This window comes from Bombina bombina, chromosome 5 (genome assembly GCF_027579735.1).
Source record: "Bombina bombina isolate aBomBom1 chromosome 5, aBomBom1.pri, whole genome shotgun sequence".
Classification (NCBI taxonomy): Eukaryota; Metazoa; Chordata; class Amphibia; order Anura; family Bombinatoridae; genus Bombina; species Bombina bombina.
The window spans coordinates 226,798,657-226,815,686 of NC_069503.1; positions in this window are offsets into that span (position 1 = coordinate 226,798,657).

The window sequence follows — 17,030 nt, forward strand, 5'->3', positions numbered from 1 at the left end:
TGGTTTAGGGGTTAATACATTTATTATAGTGGCGGCGAGGTCCGGTCGGAAGGTTAGGGGTTAATAAGTGTAGGTAAGGTAGCAGCGACGTTGGGGGGGCAGATTAGGGGTTAATAAATATTATGTAGGTGTCGGCGATGTTAGGGGCAGCAGATTAGGGGTACATAGGGATAATGTAGGTGGCGGCGGTGTGCGGTCGTCAGATTAGGGGTTAAAAAAATATATTATAGTGGCGGCGATGTGGGGGGACCTCGGTTTAGGGGTACATAGGTAGTTTATGGGTGTTAGTGTACTTTAGAGCACAGTAGTTAAGAGCTTTATGAACCAGCGTTAGCCCATAAAGCTCTTAACTCCTGACTTTTTTCTGCGGCTGGAGTTTTGTCGTTAGAGTTCTAACGCTCACTTCAGCCAAGACTCTAAATACCGGTGTTAGGAAGATCCCATTGAAATGATAGGATACGCAATTGGCGTAAGGGGATCTGCGGTATGGAAAAGTCGCGGCTGGAAAGTGAGCGTTAGACCCTTTCCTGACTGACTCTAAATACCAGCGGGCGGTAAAAACCAGCGTTAGGAGCCCTTAACGCTGTTTTTGACGGCTACCGCAGAACTCTAAATCTAGGCGACTAATAATTCCCTTAGTACATGCATACCTCGTTTTATTGCACTGAACATTTGTTGCAACCCTGTGTCAAGCAAGTCTATCGGCGCCATAAATACACATAAATACACATACATACACACCTATATATACACACCACCAGACAAAATATGGACTCACTGTAGGCTTAGATGATGGTTAGCATTTTTTAGCAATAAAGTATTTTTTAATTAATATATGTACATTGTTTTTTTTTAGACATAATGCTATTGCAAACTCAATAAACTACAGTATAGTGTAAATAGAACTTTAATATACACTGTGAAATAAAAAAATTATAGTGACTCACTTTATTGCTATATTCGCTTTATTGCGGTGGTCTGGAACCAAACCTGCAATATCTCTGTGGTGCGCCTGTAGTTATGTTTGAAAATTATGACCCAGGGTATGCACAGAATATGTGTGTATGCCACAGATACAGCTTTTATTAGAATCATTTTAGATAATACATACTTTATATTGCAAATAAAAGGACATTTGCACACGTTTAATATTTTGAAACATATTTTTTTTATTGCTGTTTCAAAGAGGACTACAAAAAATGCATTACAAACTCTGAATATCTTACAATCCTTTTTAACAAATTGGTATAATGAAAAATGGTGCTGATAGAATTGCTTGATGCAGTGTTGCCACACCCCTTCAACTTGTAAAAAATGCAATATCTGCAAAGTACAATAAAATGAGGTAAACCTGTACATGTTACAGAATCTTTTTTTACTCAAACTTAATTTTTCATACAATTCTATCTCAGTTATTTTATATAAAAATGTAAGTCTTCTGGACCACTCATTGTTTACTAGGCAGCCTTAGAGGCTTTTACCATGCCTATAGATTTCTATTGTTTAGTCATTTGTTTGTTTGTTTGTTTTTTGTAACCTGGAGGGCTATGAGTTTCCTGAATTTTTTTCCTGGAAGTCAGACATACACTGAAAATTAGCTAACTATTTGTAAACATAAACATAAATATCAGACTAATGTTGTTAGGTATATGAGGGGGTAATAACAAAATTTGAAGAGACAGCAGGGAGCCTTGGGGGGGGGGGAGCACCCAACGGTAAAACCTACTTTTTACTAATTTAACTGTGTACTTATTTGCAAGATGCAGAAAGAATAATTTACTGAGATCTCCCCATAGCCCCTTGTATTTTTTCCAGTACAATTTTTTTATCAATACTCCACTAATACAAGGAGTTCAATGGCTCTAGAGAACCACTTGTTTTTTGTTGTTTTTTCAAACAAAACTTTATTGAAGTCTTTAATTGACATTACATAATTTTATACATCACAGTACAGTAACACGTTTATGGTAACATGAATATATAACATTTGAAGAGCAATATTAAGAAATGAGTGATGTAGCAATCAAGACCATATATGCATAAGAGGCAGTCAAAAACTTCCAAATGAGGTATGTGAGTGTATAAACAGGGGACGTTGAGGTTTGTTTTTCCGTAAAACTTCCCTAAGCTTAGGTCATTTCTTAATGTTAATGGACCTGTGTCAGTTAGTTCTGTATTTCTGTTTTATATTCTTCCCATATAAAACACAGTGACAGATAGTTATCTATTTTTTTGTTTTGAACATAATGATACTTTTCTAATTGAAGAGCCACAGATACTCTATCTCTCCAATGTCGTATATTGAGTAAGTTAATGTTCTTCCAATGGTCTGCGATAGAGCGATAGTTAGGTTTGACGTAATTTGCATTTGATCAGGGGGAATTTGTTAAAGAGAACCACATGTTAAGGGTTGGGGCTTGTGTGGATTTTCAATGAAGGATCAGACACTCTTTAGGTCTATTTGCACAAGGCTTAATCTCATCTTGCAGGGAAAATCCGGCTTATAGTTTACTAGGCCTGTCAATGGCAGTAGCAGATCTACTCAACAGATGGCCCTGGTGCATTTTTTTTTGGGCCCCACCAGAGTTAACTCAGTAGTAAGCAATAGTAATAATATACATTCTGCTCTGTATAATGATTTTGAACATAAATAGATAGATGGACCTGCAACCTGAATTAATAAAAGGCTCATCTGCATTAGGATTGTACAAATTCTGCACAGGCCTGTATAGATTAGATGCTATGGGCCTCCCTAGCATTTGGGCCATGGAGCCACTGCACCAATGAAAGTTCCACCCCTGGTCAATGGGGTCAACCTAAATCTATCCCCCCAGGAGCAACCACACCCTCCCAGAAGGGCTAAACCAAATGTTAGTTAGGGTGTCTATTTTTCCACAGCCCCTCCGATAAACATTTGACACCCTAGGATAAATCTGTCTCAGACAGACTGTTGTAAGGTTCCATCTTACAAGTAATTTGTGGTGCTTCCCAAGAATTTGCAGGGAGGCAGAAGATTTATGCGTACTATTATTTTCCATTCCTGCTAGTCTATTTTTAATCCTAGTTATGCCTGAAAACAAGAGGTATAAATCAGGAGGGAATTTTTATATGCATCCTCTCAGAGCTGTCTTGAAATGGCTGAAGTGCTTTCAAGATGTTAAACTGCCCCTGGCTACAGATTGTAGCTCTAATTCTAGGTGTTGGCTTCCCTTATCCACTATCTTGGCAATAGGAACTGCCTCACCTATTTATTTGTTTAGTTGGACTTTGGAATTAAAGCCACCTAGCATGTCTACATTGTACAATACAGGAGGCATACTGTGAGGAGATCACTATATAAGAGATGATTGGCATATACTATGTGCTGGACAAATGGCTGTAAGATGAGACTCTTTACTTATAGGAGCCTAACCGCTTGATGCATCAAACAATAATGGCTGTAAATAGGAGATTCTTTAATTATAGGGGCCTTGCAGCTGGGTGAGTCCAACACAAATGGCTGTAAAGAGGAGATCCTTTAATTATAGGGGCTTTCCCACTGGGCATGTCCAACAAAGTGACCCAACAGATGGAACCCTTAAAACATAAGAAATATTGAGACCCCTGCTTTGGTCTCCTTCCTATCATGACATTTCAACAACTGTTGTAAGACAAATGAGAGATAATATTTAAGCATGTTGGGAACTCCCATTCCCCCCTTTCTCAATATCTGATAAATAGTGGCTTTGTTTATACGAGGTTTAATGCCTCATCAGATGAATTAATTAAGATCAGATTGTAATTAATGTAATAAGTGTTTATTGAGACACATAGGAACCATTTGTAATGCATTTGTAATGCTTTTACAATTCAGGGGAGAATCATCATTTTAGCTGTTTGGATATAGTTGTCTTAGATTTATAGTTATAGATTCATAAAGTTGGACAGTGCTATACCAAGATATCAGATCTTGAAGGGCTGCAATTTGATCACTGATAAGGAAATGTAGTAGTTTATCATATATTTTGAATTCCACCATGATGGCCAGAAAGGAATATTAAGGGAATGTAAAAGACACTTATTAGACCAAATAGACAGCCCATGAATTTTGGTATTGTTTCTGATATGAGCTGCCAAAACTTTCATAGTAAGAATGAATAGCATAGAGGAGAAGGGGCAACCTTCTTGGTACCATTTCTGATTTTAAGCTTATTAGCTAAACCCTTGCGGTTGGATTAGTGTATAGGCTCAAAATTCTGTGTATTATTTGGGGGACAAAACCATCATTTCTTTTAGGAGGAACTAAAGAATTTCCAATTTAGCTGATCAAGATGATTTGTGCCCCCTACTAGCTGGCATGGTATATCCCGGGCCGCACCTCCCTGTTAACAAAGCCTGTCTAATCAACATGAATCAATTGTAGTTAAACTGAATTAATTATTTTAACCCAAGATTTTTGCATCATTTCTTATGTTGTACTTGAGCAAGGAAATAGGGAGATAGTTACCTGGATCAGCTTGTGCCTTGCTTGGCTTTGGCAATGCTGTGTTGAAAACATCCAGTATTACGAGCTGGCAAAAGGTTAGTTTGACAAATCAATTTGAAGAGAGTGTTATATGCGTTTGAAAATCTGGGTGACTCGGCTTTTATGCAAAGGTAGGTCCTCTATAGCATCTTTTACCTCTTGTTCTGTGATTGGCTCTTCTGTTTGCTTAGGTTGTACAAGTCATGGGTTCTGTTTTTGCTGGTGGAAATAATTTGTGGACAAATCTACTACAAGTTTTAGATTTAAAAGTCCTGGTTAAAAATGGCCGCACTTTATTGTGTTCTTGTGAAATTGTATATTTTTATACTTACTGTATCACTATCAAATACAATTGAATCTTTTATATAAAAAAAACATTGCACATTTAATAAATTCTATTTAAACTCCGCTTAAACTTACAATTTCACAAAACAACTAGGTAAGTGGAGTTAAAGGGACATAAATCTCAGTCCAAAATAATTTGCAATGTATCTGAGATTGACATCTGGGTGCATGTGAAAGAAGCTGATGAGATTATTCACAAGGACAATAGAGTCTTTATGAGTTACATAAATTGGGCCTAAGTGCAGGTGAAAAACCCTGACTAGGCCTCCTGAATGCCTCAGGACATCCATGGTCAGCATCTCATTTGCCTCTGCAATTATCCCAAAACGCATTTCATTCTATCCAGCGAGACTTCTTTACCACAGCAAAACAGACATATACTATATATATTTTACAATTATAAACATTTACATAAGTTGTTCCAGTTTTAATTCTAGTTGCTAGCAGTTTGCGTTTGATGTTGGAGATATGAAGTATTGGGCACCTCATGTAACTATACATATTAAAGGGACACTGAACCCAATTTTTTTCTTTCATGATTCCGATAGAGCATGCAATTTTAAGCAACTTTCTAATTTACTCCTATTATCAATGTTTCTTCGTTCTCTTGCTATCTTTATTTGAAAAAGAAGGCATCTAAGCTTTTTTTGGGGTTCAGAACTCTGGATAGCACTTTTTTATTGGTGGATGAATTTATCCACCAATGAGCAAGGATAACCCAGGTTGTTCACCAAAAATGGGCCAGCATCTAAACTTACATTCTTGCATTTCAAATAAAGATACCAAGAGAATAAAGAAAATGTGATACTAGGAGTAAATTCGAAAGTTGCTTAAAATTGCATGCTCTATCTGAATCACAAAAGAAACAAATTGGGTTCAGTGTTCCTTTTAAAGGGATGTGAAACCCAAAATCTTCCAAGTTACTGCTATTATCTAGTTTATTTAGTTCACTTGGTATCCTTTGTTGAAAAGAATACCTAGGTAGACTCAGGAGCTGGAAGCAAGCTGCAGATTGAAGGCTCCACTTATATGCCTCTTGTTAATGGCTTACTAATGTTTTCAGCTAGCTCCCAGTAGCGCATTACTCCTCCTTCAAAAAAGAATACCAAGAGAAATAAACAAAATTGATAATAGAAGTAAACAGGAAAGTTGTTTGAAAATGTATGCTCTATCTGAATCATTAAAGAAAAAAGGGGGTTTCACGTCCCTTTAATGGCAGGAATGCCCCCCCCATGAAAAATATAGGTGATGTGACGCTCAATAAATTATCTCTTCTTTACAAGAAGACCACTTATCAACCTTTTTGATCATCATCATTTTTACTTTGATGTACCTTTAGCACGCTTGACATATATTTACCCTTATTAATTAGTTTGATGTACCTTTAGCACGCTTGACATATATTTACCCTTATTAATTAGCTTGATGTACCATTAGCACGCTTGACATATATTTACCCTTATTAATTAGTTTGATGTACTTTTAGCACGCTTGACATATATTTACCCTTATTAATTAGTTTGATGTACCTTTAACACGCTTGACATATATTTACCCTTATTAATTAGCTTGATGTACCTTTAACACGCTTGACATATATTTACCCTTATTAATTACTTTGATGTACCTTTAGCACGCTTGACATATATTTACCCTTATTAATTACTTTGATGTACCTTTAGCACGCTTGACATATATTTACCCTTATTAATTACTTTGATGTACCTTTAGCACGCTTGACATATATTTACCCTTATTAATTAGTTTGATGTACCTTTAGCACGCTTGACATATATTTACCCTTATTTATTAGTTTGATGTACCTTTAGCACGCTTGACATATATTTACCCTTATTAATTAGCTTGATGTACCTTTAGCACGCTTGACATATATTTACCCTTATTAATTAGTTTGATGTACCTTTAGCACGCTTGACATATATTTACCCTTATTAATTAGTTTGATGTACCTTTAGCACGCTTGACATATATTTACCCTTATTAATTAGTTTGATGTACCTTTAACACGCTTGACATATATTTACCCTTATTAATTAGTTTGATGTACCTTTAGCACACTTGACATATATTTACCCTTATTAATTAGTTTGATGTACCTTTAACACGCTTGACATATATTTACCCTTATTAATTAGTTTGATGTACCTTTAGCACGCTTGACATATATTTACCCTTATTAATTAGTTTGATGTACCTTTAACACGCTTGACATATATTTACCCTTATTAATTAGTTTGATGTACCTTTAGCACGCTTGACATATATTTACCCTTATTAATTAGCTTGATGTACCTTTAACACGCTTGACATATATTTACCCTTATTAATTACTTTGATGTACCTTTAGCACGCTTGACATATATTTACCCTTATTAATTAGTTTGATGTACCTTTAACACGCTTGACATATATTTACCCTTATTAATTAGTTTGATGTACCTTTAGCACGCTTGACATATATTTACCCTTATTAATTAGTTTGATGTACCTTTAGCACGCTTGACATATATTTACCCTTATTAATTAGCTTGATGTTAAATAAAAATAAATATTTTTTTACAAAGACAGAGAAACTGAATCACACTTTTTCATTAAATTCCTGTATCCTAAATAAAAAGTTCAAACTTATATTGCCGGGAAATTTTTATATTTAATTCATGAGAGTGTTCAGTATTAATTATGACTGTTTCGTACCCAAGCAAATTTGATTATGTTGGATTCAAAGGGAACTACTGCCCTAGGATATCGCCAGAATGTCAGCTCAACGCAGGATCAAAAAATAATTAAGAAGAACGGAACACTCAGCCAGAGGCTATTGTTGTCTCTGCAAGAAAATTACTGGATAGTAAAATCAGTTTTAAATTAAAATTATTAAATTGATGAGAGAAGCTTGTTATAGGTGCTATGGAAAAAAAGAAAGAAAAAGAAAAGTGCTTCCACTGACAAAACAATATATTTTTAATCTACTATATTTTCTTTAAGGCAAAAAAAAAAAAGAAAGCGAGTAAGTCATTAAAAATAATTATCACGGTTCATTAAAATTTTAAAGCAAGCTGTTATACAGTTTCAGGATAGAAATAAAGAAATAAATCTTTCATTGCTCTACCTGTAAGAGAAAACTAAAATGAAATAAAAAATATGCAAAGGAAAAAATAGTTATGCAACAGTATTCTAAGATTGGCTGCACGTAATTCAATGATTGTTATTATTAATAATGATAATAATAAAAAATACACTGATAACTTTCTCTCTCTAACATGTAAAGGCTGGGGAATTTATATACTGTACTTATAGTTAATAAACTCCAGCTCTGTCTTCCATGTTCTTTGTTAATAGCATGTGCATGTTTTTTTTAAAGGGTCATTAAATGAATAATTATAAAATGTTTAATCAAAGGGAATAAAAGCAAAAACAAAAATGCCCTAATGTCTTAGACAATTTTATACATGCACAATTGTTAGCATATAAAGCCATCTCCTAAGCAGTAATGCACTTCTGGAAACTAGCTGAACACATCTGGAGAGCCAATGACAAAAAAGCATATATGTGTAGCCACCAGTCAGCAGCTAGCTTTTGCCTTCCAACAAAGGGTACGAGGAGAATATTTTTTAAATGATTTTATATATATATATATATATATATATATATAAAGTAAGAAATCCGGGTAATTCTAGGATTACCCAGGAAAAAAAGGCATTACCCAAGTAACTGTGGGCAAAGCCCGATGTACTGTTATTACCCCATCTACACTATTTATTTTGCCTCCGCCTGGGGAATTCAGGGAAGGCACCCTGCCGTTACTCTGGCATCCAACCCCTTTGAACCCCCCCCCCAGGCAGAGGCAAAAAAGATAGTAAAGATGGGACATTACAGTGCATCGTATATATGTTTGATGCAGTGACTCCGCTTTTTGAGGGGATTTATGATCTTATATCAGGCTTTACCCACAGCCGCTTGGGTAATGTCTGTTTTACCCAGGAAATCCTAGGATTACCCAATATCTGACTTTACCCATAACATATATATATAAATACTGTTAATAAATAAACATGTTAAACAACTCATCCTGTGAAAGCGCCTAATTTGCGTTTTTTAATCCAAGATTAAATAAAGAAACTTTGTTTTTACATACTTTTGTGCTGGCTGGATTATTGTTTTCTCTTATATATATATATATATATATATACCTCCTACCATATATTCATATGTCTTCAAAGCAAGCAAGTTTAAATAAATACCATTTAGCAAACATTTTCTGTTGGAATATTTATTTTTTTTGGAGCAGGTTAGGTAAACCTTTTTTAGGCAGTAAGAAATGTGACTAAAACTCAAGCACCAGTGTTTAGCTTCACCCCCCACCCCCGTCCCCAAGTCTCTTCAGCACAGTATTCATCTGGAATTTTTGACCACATATTTTAGCCCTGGTTAAATAATGTAATTGATCATTCAATGATATCATATATGACATATTTATGATGTAAAATGTGATACAATTATAAAAAACATTCCAGTGGTGCACTGCAGAGTTATGTTTGACATTTCCTGGCTTCAATGTATTTAAACATGCACATAAACACATGCACATAAACACATGCACATAAACACATGCACATAAACACATGCACATAAACACATGCACATAAAACATGCACATAAACACATGCACATAAACACATGCACATAAAAACATGCACATAAACACATGCACATAAAAACATGCAAATAAAAACATGCACATAAACACATGCACATAAACACATGCACATAAAAACATGCATTACCTAGAATCTGAGTAAAGACCTCCAGCACACATATAATACATGTACACTATAGTATTATGTTGAATTAAATTGCATGCATTGTAACTCTCCCAATTATTTTAAATTGAAACACAATGGTTTGAGTACAATTAAAAAATACTGGAACACAGTGGTCAATACTGAGATATAAATGAGTGCATTTCAGTGTTAAATAGAAACATTATTACAGTATATTTATGTTAGAAAAGATGCTTCTAGTAAAGGCTATTACAGTATCAGTGGCATGTGCACATTTGCTGTGCATGCCTGTGCACCAGCATTCAAACCAAATGAAGTAATCACTGACCTGATTCATATGACAACTTGCATTCAGAACTGGCATAGGGGCGTATTTAATAAGCAGCGGATGCTGCCTAATTTGCCCAAAGTTTCCGGCGATCCGTAAACTGAAGTAAAGAAGCAGCAGTCGTAAGACCGCTGCTCCTTAACTTGTCCGTCACCTTTTAGGTGGCAGACTGCAATCATCCTGATCAGATATGATCGGGATGATTTACATCCCCTGCTAGTGGATTGGCCGCGAATGTGCAGGGGGCGGCATTGCATAAGCATTTTTTTTGTGAAATACTTGTGCAATGTTAAAGGGACAGTCAACACCAGAATTTCTTTCATGTAATTAACAAGAGTCCATGAGCTAGTGACGTATGGGATATACATTCCTACCAGGAGGGGCAAAGTTTCCCAAACCTTAAAATGCCTATAAATACACCCCTCACCACACCCACAAATCAGTTTTACAAACTTTGCCTCCAAGGGAGGTGGTGAAGTAAGTTTGTGCTAGATTCTACGTTGATATGCGCTCCGCAGCAAGTTGGAGCCCGGTTTTCCTCTCAGCGTGCAGTGAATGTCAGAGGGATGTGAGGAGAGTATTGCCTATTGAATGCAGTGATCTCCTTCTACGGGGTCTATTTCATAAGGTTCTCTGTTATCGGTCGTAGAGATTCATCTCTTACCTCCCTTTTCAGATCGACGATATACTCTTATATTTACCATTTCCTCTACTGATTCTCGTTTCAGTACTGGTTTGGCTTTCTACAAACATGTAGATGAGTGTCCTGGGGTAAGTAAGTCTTATTTTCTGTGACACTCTAAGCTATGGTTGGGCACTTTATTTATAAAGTTCTAAATATATGTATTCAAACATTTATTTGCCTTGACTCAGAATGTTCAACTTTCCTTATTTCCAGACAGTCAGTTTCATATTTGGGATTATGCTTTAAATTATCATATTTTGTCTTACCTCAAAAATTTGACTTTTTTCCCTGTGGGCTGTTAGGCTCGCGGGGGGCTGAAAATGCTTCATTTTATTGCGTCATTTTTGGCGCGGATTTTTTTTGGCGCAAAAATTCATTTCCGTTTCCGGCGTCATACGTGTCGCCGGAAGTTGCGTCATTTTTTAACGTTATTTTGCGCCAAAAATGTCGGCGTTCCGGATGTGGCGTCATTTTTGGCGCCAAAAGCATTTAGGCGCCAAATAATGTGGGCGTCTTATTTGGCGCCAAAAAATATGGGCGTCGCTTTTGTCTCCACATTATTTCAGTCTCATTTTCATTTGCTTCTGGTTGCTAGAAGCTTGATGTTTGGCATTTTTTTCCCATTCCTGAAACTGTCTTATAAGGAATTTGATTTATTTTGCTTTATATGTTGTTTTTTCTCTTACATATTGCAAGATGTCTCACGTTGCATCTGAGCCAGAAGATACTACAGGAAAACCACTGCCTGCTGGATCTACCAAAGCTAAGTGTATCTGCTGTAAACTTTTGGTAGCTATTTCTCCAGCTGTTGTTTGTAATAATTGTCATGACAAACTTGTTAAAGCAGATAATATTTCCTTTAGTGATGTACCATTGCCTGTTGCAGTTCCCTCAACATCTAAGGTGCAGAATGTTCCTGATAACATAAGAGATTTTGTTTCTGAATCCATAAAGAAGGCTTTGTCTGTTATTTCTCCTTCTAGTAAACGTAAAAAGTCTTTTAAATCTTCTCTCTCTACAGATGAATTTTTAAATGAACACCATCATTCTGATTCTTTGGACTCTTCTAGTTCAGAGGATTCTGTCTCAGAGATTGATGCTGATAAATCTTCATATTTATTTAAGATGGAATTTATTCGCTCTTTACTTAAAGAAGTACTAATTGCTTTAGAAATAGAGGATTCTAGTCCTCTTGATACTAATTCTATACGTTTGGATAAGGTTTTTAAAGCTCCTGCGGTTATTCCAGAAGTCTTTCCTGTTCCTAATGCTATTTCTGCAGTAATTGCTAAGGAATGGGATAAATTGGGTAATTCATTTACTCCTTCTAAACGTTTTAAGCAATTATATCCTGTTCCGCCTGACAGGTTAGAATTTTGGGACAAAATCCCTAAAGTTGATGGGGCTATTTCTACCCTTGCTAAACGTACTACCATTCCTACGTCAGATGGTACCTCGTTTAAGGATCCTTTAGATAGAAAAATTGAATCTTTTCTAAGAAAAGCTTATCTATGTTCAGGTAATCTTCTTAGACCTGCTATATCATTGGCTGATGTTGCTGCAGCTTCAACTTTTTGGTTGGAAACTCTAGCGCAACAAGTAACAAATCGTGGTTCTCATGATATTATTATTCTTCTCCAGCATGCTAATAATTTCATCTGTGATGCCATTTTTGATATTATTAGAGTTGATGTTAGATTTATGTCTCTGGCTATCTTAGCCAGAAGAGCTTTATGGCTTAAGACTTGGAATGCTGATATGGCTTCTAAATCAACTCTACTTTCCATTTCTTTCCAGGGAAACAAATTATTTGGTTCTCAGTTGGATTCTATTATTTCAACTGTTACTGGTGGGAAAGGAACTTTTTTACCACAGGATAAAAAGTCTAAAGGTAAAAACAGGGCTAACAATCGTTTTCGTTCCTTTCGTTTCAACAAAGAACAAAAGCCTGATCCTTCGTCCTCAGGAGCAGTTTCAGTTTGGAAACCATCTCCAGTCTGGAATAAATCCAAGCCTGCTAGAAAGGCAAAGCCTGCTTCTAAGTTCACATGAAGGTACGGCCCTCATTCCAGTTCAGCTGGTAGGGGGCAGGTTACGTTTTTTCAAAGAAATTTGGATCAAATCTGTTCTCAATCTTTGGATTCAGAACATTGTTTCAGAAGGGTACAGAATTGGTTTCAAGATGAGACCTCCTGCAAAGAGATTTTTTCTTTCCCATGTCCCAGTAAATCCAGTGAAAGCTCAAGCATTTCTGAATTGTGTTTCAGATCTAGAGTTGGCTGGAGTAATTATGTCAGTTCCAGTTCCGGAACAGGGGATGGGGTTTTATTCAAATCTCTTCATTGTACCAAAGAAGGAGAATTCCTTCAGACCAGTTCTGGATCTAAAATTATTGAATCGTTATGTAAGGATACCAACGTTCAAGATGGTAACTGTAAGGACTATATTGCCTTTTGTTCAGCAAGGGAATTATATGTCCACAATAGATTTACAGGATGCATATCTGCATATTCCGATTCATCCAGATCATTATCAGTTCCTGAGATTCTCTTTTCTAGACAAGCATTACCAATTTGTGGCTCTACCGTTTGGCCTTGCTACAGCTCCAAGAATTTTCACAAAGATTCTCGGTGCCCTTCTGTCTGTAATCAGAGAACAGGGTATTGTGGTATTTCCTTATTTGGACGATATCTTGGTACTTGCTCCGTCTTTACATTTAGCAGAGTCTCATACGAATCGACTTGTGTTGTTTCTTCAAGATCATGGTTGGAGGATCAATTTACCAAAAAGTTCTTTGATTCCTCAAACAAGGGTAACCTTTCTGGGTTTCCAGATAGATTCAGTGTCCATGACTCTGTCTTTAACAGACAAGAGACGTCTAAAATTGATTACAGCTTGTCGAAACCTTCAGTCACAATCATTCCCTTCGGTAGCCTTATGCATGGAAATTCTAGGTCTTATGACTGCTGCATCGGACGCGATCCCCTTTGCTCGTTTTCACATGCGACCTCTTCAGCTCTGTATGCTGAACCAATGGTGCAGGGATTACACGAAGATATCTCAATTAATATCTTTAAAACCGATTGTTCGACACTCTCTAACGTGGTGGACAAATCACCATCGTTTAATTCAGGGGGCTTCTTTTGTTCTTCCGACCTGGACTGTAATTTCAACAGATGCAAGTCTCACAGGTTGGGGAGCTGTGTGGGGATCTCTGACGGCACAAGGAGTTTGGGAATCTCAGGAGGTGAGATTACCGATCAATATTTTGGAACTCCGTGCAATTTTCAGAGCTCTTCAGTTTTGGCCTCTTCTGAAGAGAGAATCGTTCATTTGTTTTCAGACAGACAATGTCACAACTGTGGCATACATCAATCATCAAGGAGGGACTCACAGTCCTCTGGCTATGAAAGAAGTATCTCAAATTTTGGTTTGGGCGGAATCCAGCTCCTGTCTAATCTCTGCGGTTCATATCCCAGGTGTAGACAATTGGGAAGCGGATTATCTCAGTCGCCAAACGTTGCATCCGGGCGAATGGTCTCTTCACCCAGAGGTATTTCTTCAGATTGTTCAATTGTGGGGGCTTCCAGAGATAGATCTGATGGCCTCTCATCTAAACAAGAAACTTCCCAGGTATCTGTCCAGATCCCGGGATCCTCAGGCGGAGGCAGTGGATGCATTATCACTTCCTTGGAAGTATCATCCTGCCTATATCTTTCCGCCTCTAGTTCTTCTTCCAAGAGTAATCTCCAAGATTCTGAGGGAATGCTCGTTTGTTCTGCTAATAGCTCCGGCATGGCCTCACAGGTTTTGGTATGCGGATCTTGTCCGGATGGCATCTTGCCAGCCATGGACTCTTCCGTTAAGACCAGACCTTCTGTCACAAGGTCCTTTTTTCCATCCGGATCTGAAATCCTTAAATTTAAAGGTATGGAGATTGAACGCTTGATTCTTGGTCATAGAGGTTTCTCTGACTCCGTGATTAATACTATGTTACAGGCTCGTAAATCTGTATCTCGAGAGATATATTATAGAGTCTGGAAGACTTATATTTCATGGTGTCTTTCTCATCATTTTTCTTGGCATTCTTTTAGAATACCGAGAATTTTACAATTTCTTCAGGATGGTTTGGATAAGGGTTTGTCCGCAAGTTCTTTGAAAGGACAAATCTCTGCTCTTTCTGTTCTTTTTCACAGAAAGATTGCTATTCTTCCTGATATTCATTGTTTTGTACAAGCTTTGGTTCGTATAAAACCTGTCATTAAGTCAATTTCTCCTCCTTGGAGTTTGAATTTGGTTCTGGGAGCTCTTCAAGCTCCTCCGTTTGAACCTATGCATTCATTGGACATTAAATTACTTTCTTGGAAAGTTTTGTTCCTTTTGGCCATCTCTTCTGCTAGAAGAGTTTCTGAATTATCTGCTCTTTCGTGTGAGTCTCCTTTTCTGATTTTTCATCAGGATAAGGCGGTGTTGCGAACTTCTTTTGAATTTTTACCTAAAGTTGTGAATTCCAACAACATTAGTAGAGAAATTGTGGTTCCTTCATTATGTCCTAATCCTAAGAATTCTAAGGAGAAATCATTGCATTCTTTGGATGTTGTTAGAGCTTTGAAATATTATGTTGAAGCTACGAAATCTTTCCGTAAGACTTCTAGTCTATTTGTTATCTTTTCCGGTTCTAGGAAAGGCCAGAAAGCTTCTGCCATTTCTTTGGCATCTTGGTTGAAATCTTTAATTCATCTTGCCTATGTTGAGTCGGGTAAAACTCCGCCTCAAAGAATTACAGCTCATTCTACTAGGTCAGTATCTACTTCCTGGGCGTTTAGGAATGAAGCTTCGGTTGACCAGATCTGCAAAGCAGCAACTTGGTCTTCTTTGCATACTTTTACTAAATTCTACCATTTTGATGTATTTTCTTCTTCTGAAGCAGTTTTTGGTAGAAAAGTTCTTCAGGCAGCGGTTTCAGTTTGAATCTTCTGCTTATGTTTTTTGTTAAACTTTATTTTGGGTGTGGATTATTTTCAGCAGGAATTGGCTGTCTTTATTTTATCCCTCCCTCTCTAGTGACTCTTGTGTGGAAAGATCCACATCTTGGGTAGTCATTATCCCATACGTCACTAGCTCATGGACTCTTGTTAATTACATGAAAGAAAACATAATTTATGTAAGAACTTACCTGATAAATTCATTTCTTTCATATTAACAAGAGTCCATGAGGCCCCATCCTTTTTTGTGGTGGTTATGATTTTTTTGTATAAAGCACAATTATTCCAATTCCTTATTTTATATGCTTCGCACTTTTTCTTATCACCCCACTTCTTGGCTATTCGTTAAACTGATTTGTGGGTGTGGTGAGGGGTGTATTTATAGGCATTTTAAGGTTTGGGAAACTTTGCCCCTCCTGGTAGGAATGTATATCCCATACGTCACTAGCTCATGGACTCTTGTTAATATGAAAGAAATGAATTTATCAGGTAAGTTCTTACATAAATTATGTTTTTTGTTGTTTTAAAAGATAGATAATCCCTTAATTACCCATTCCCCAGTTTTGCATAACCAACACTGTTATAATACACATTTTACCTCTGTGATTACCTTGTATCTAACCCTCTGTAGACTGCCCCCTTATTTCAGTTCTTTTGACAGACTTGCATTTTAGCCAATCAGTGCTCACTCCTCTGTAAATTCACGTGCATGAGCTCAATGTTGAAACACATGAACTAATGCTCTCTAGTGGTGAAAAACTGTCAAAATGCATTTAGATTTGAGGCGGCCTTTAAGGTCTGAGAAATTAGCATACAAAGCTCCTAGGTTTAGCTTTCAACTAAGAATACCAAGAGAATAAAGCAAAATTGGTGATACAAGTAAATTGGAAAGTTGTTTAAAATGACATGCCCTATTTGAATCATGAAATTTTTTTTGGACTTTGACTTTAAATGCCAAAAGCATATGCTGTCATCATTTAGCGATGCAGGGCGTGTCCGCCAGGGTTTAATAAATTGACCCCATAGTGTCTGAATAAGGGTGTACAGGGCATGCACAGCATATGTGCATATGCTGATGAAATATAAATCTATTGTTACATGTTACAAATGAAAAATTAAAATGCACACTCAAGCAAATTTCAATTTAGATTGTTATGTCCCTTTGAAGTAATATTGAGGTGTAAAATCTAAATTATACTAAAAATATTTCCCAATGAATATTCACCCTGACATTATGATCAACATTCTTTTGGCAAAGACAGCACTCACAGAAAAAAAATGCTATTTGTTTTTATTATATATTTTTTTGTTCCCACTGTGTGCCTTACAGTCAATTGTTTAATACATTGTACTGGGTACAAAGTGCATAGATAAACATTTCTGT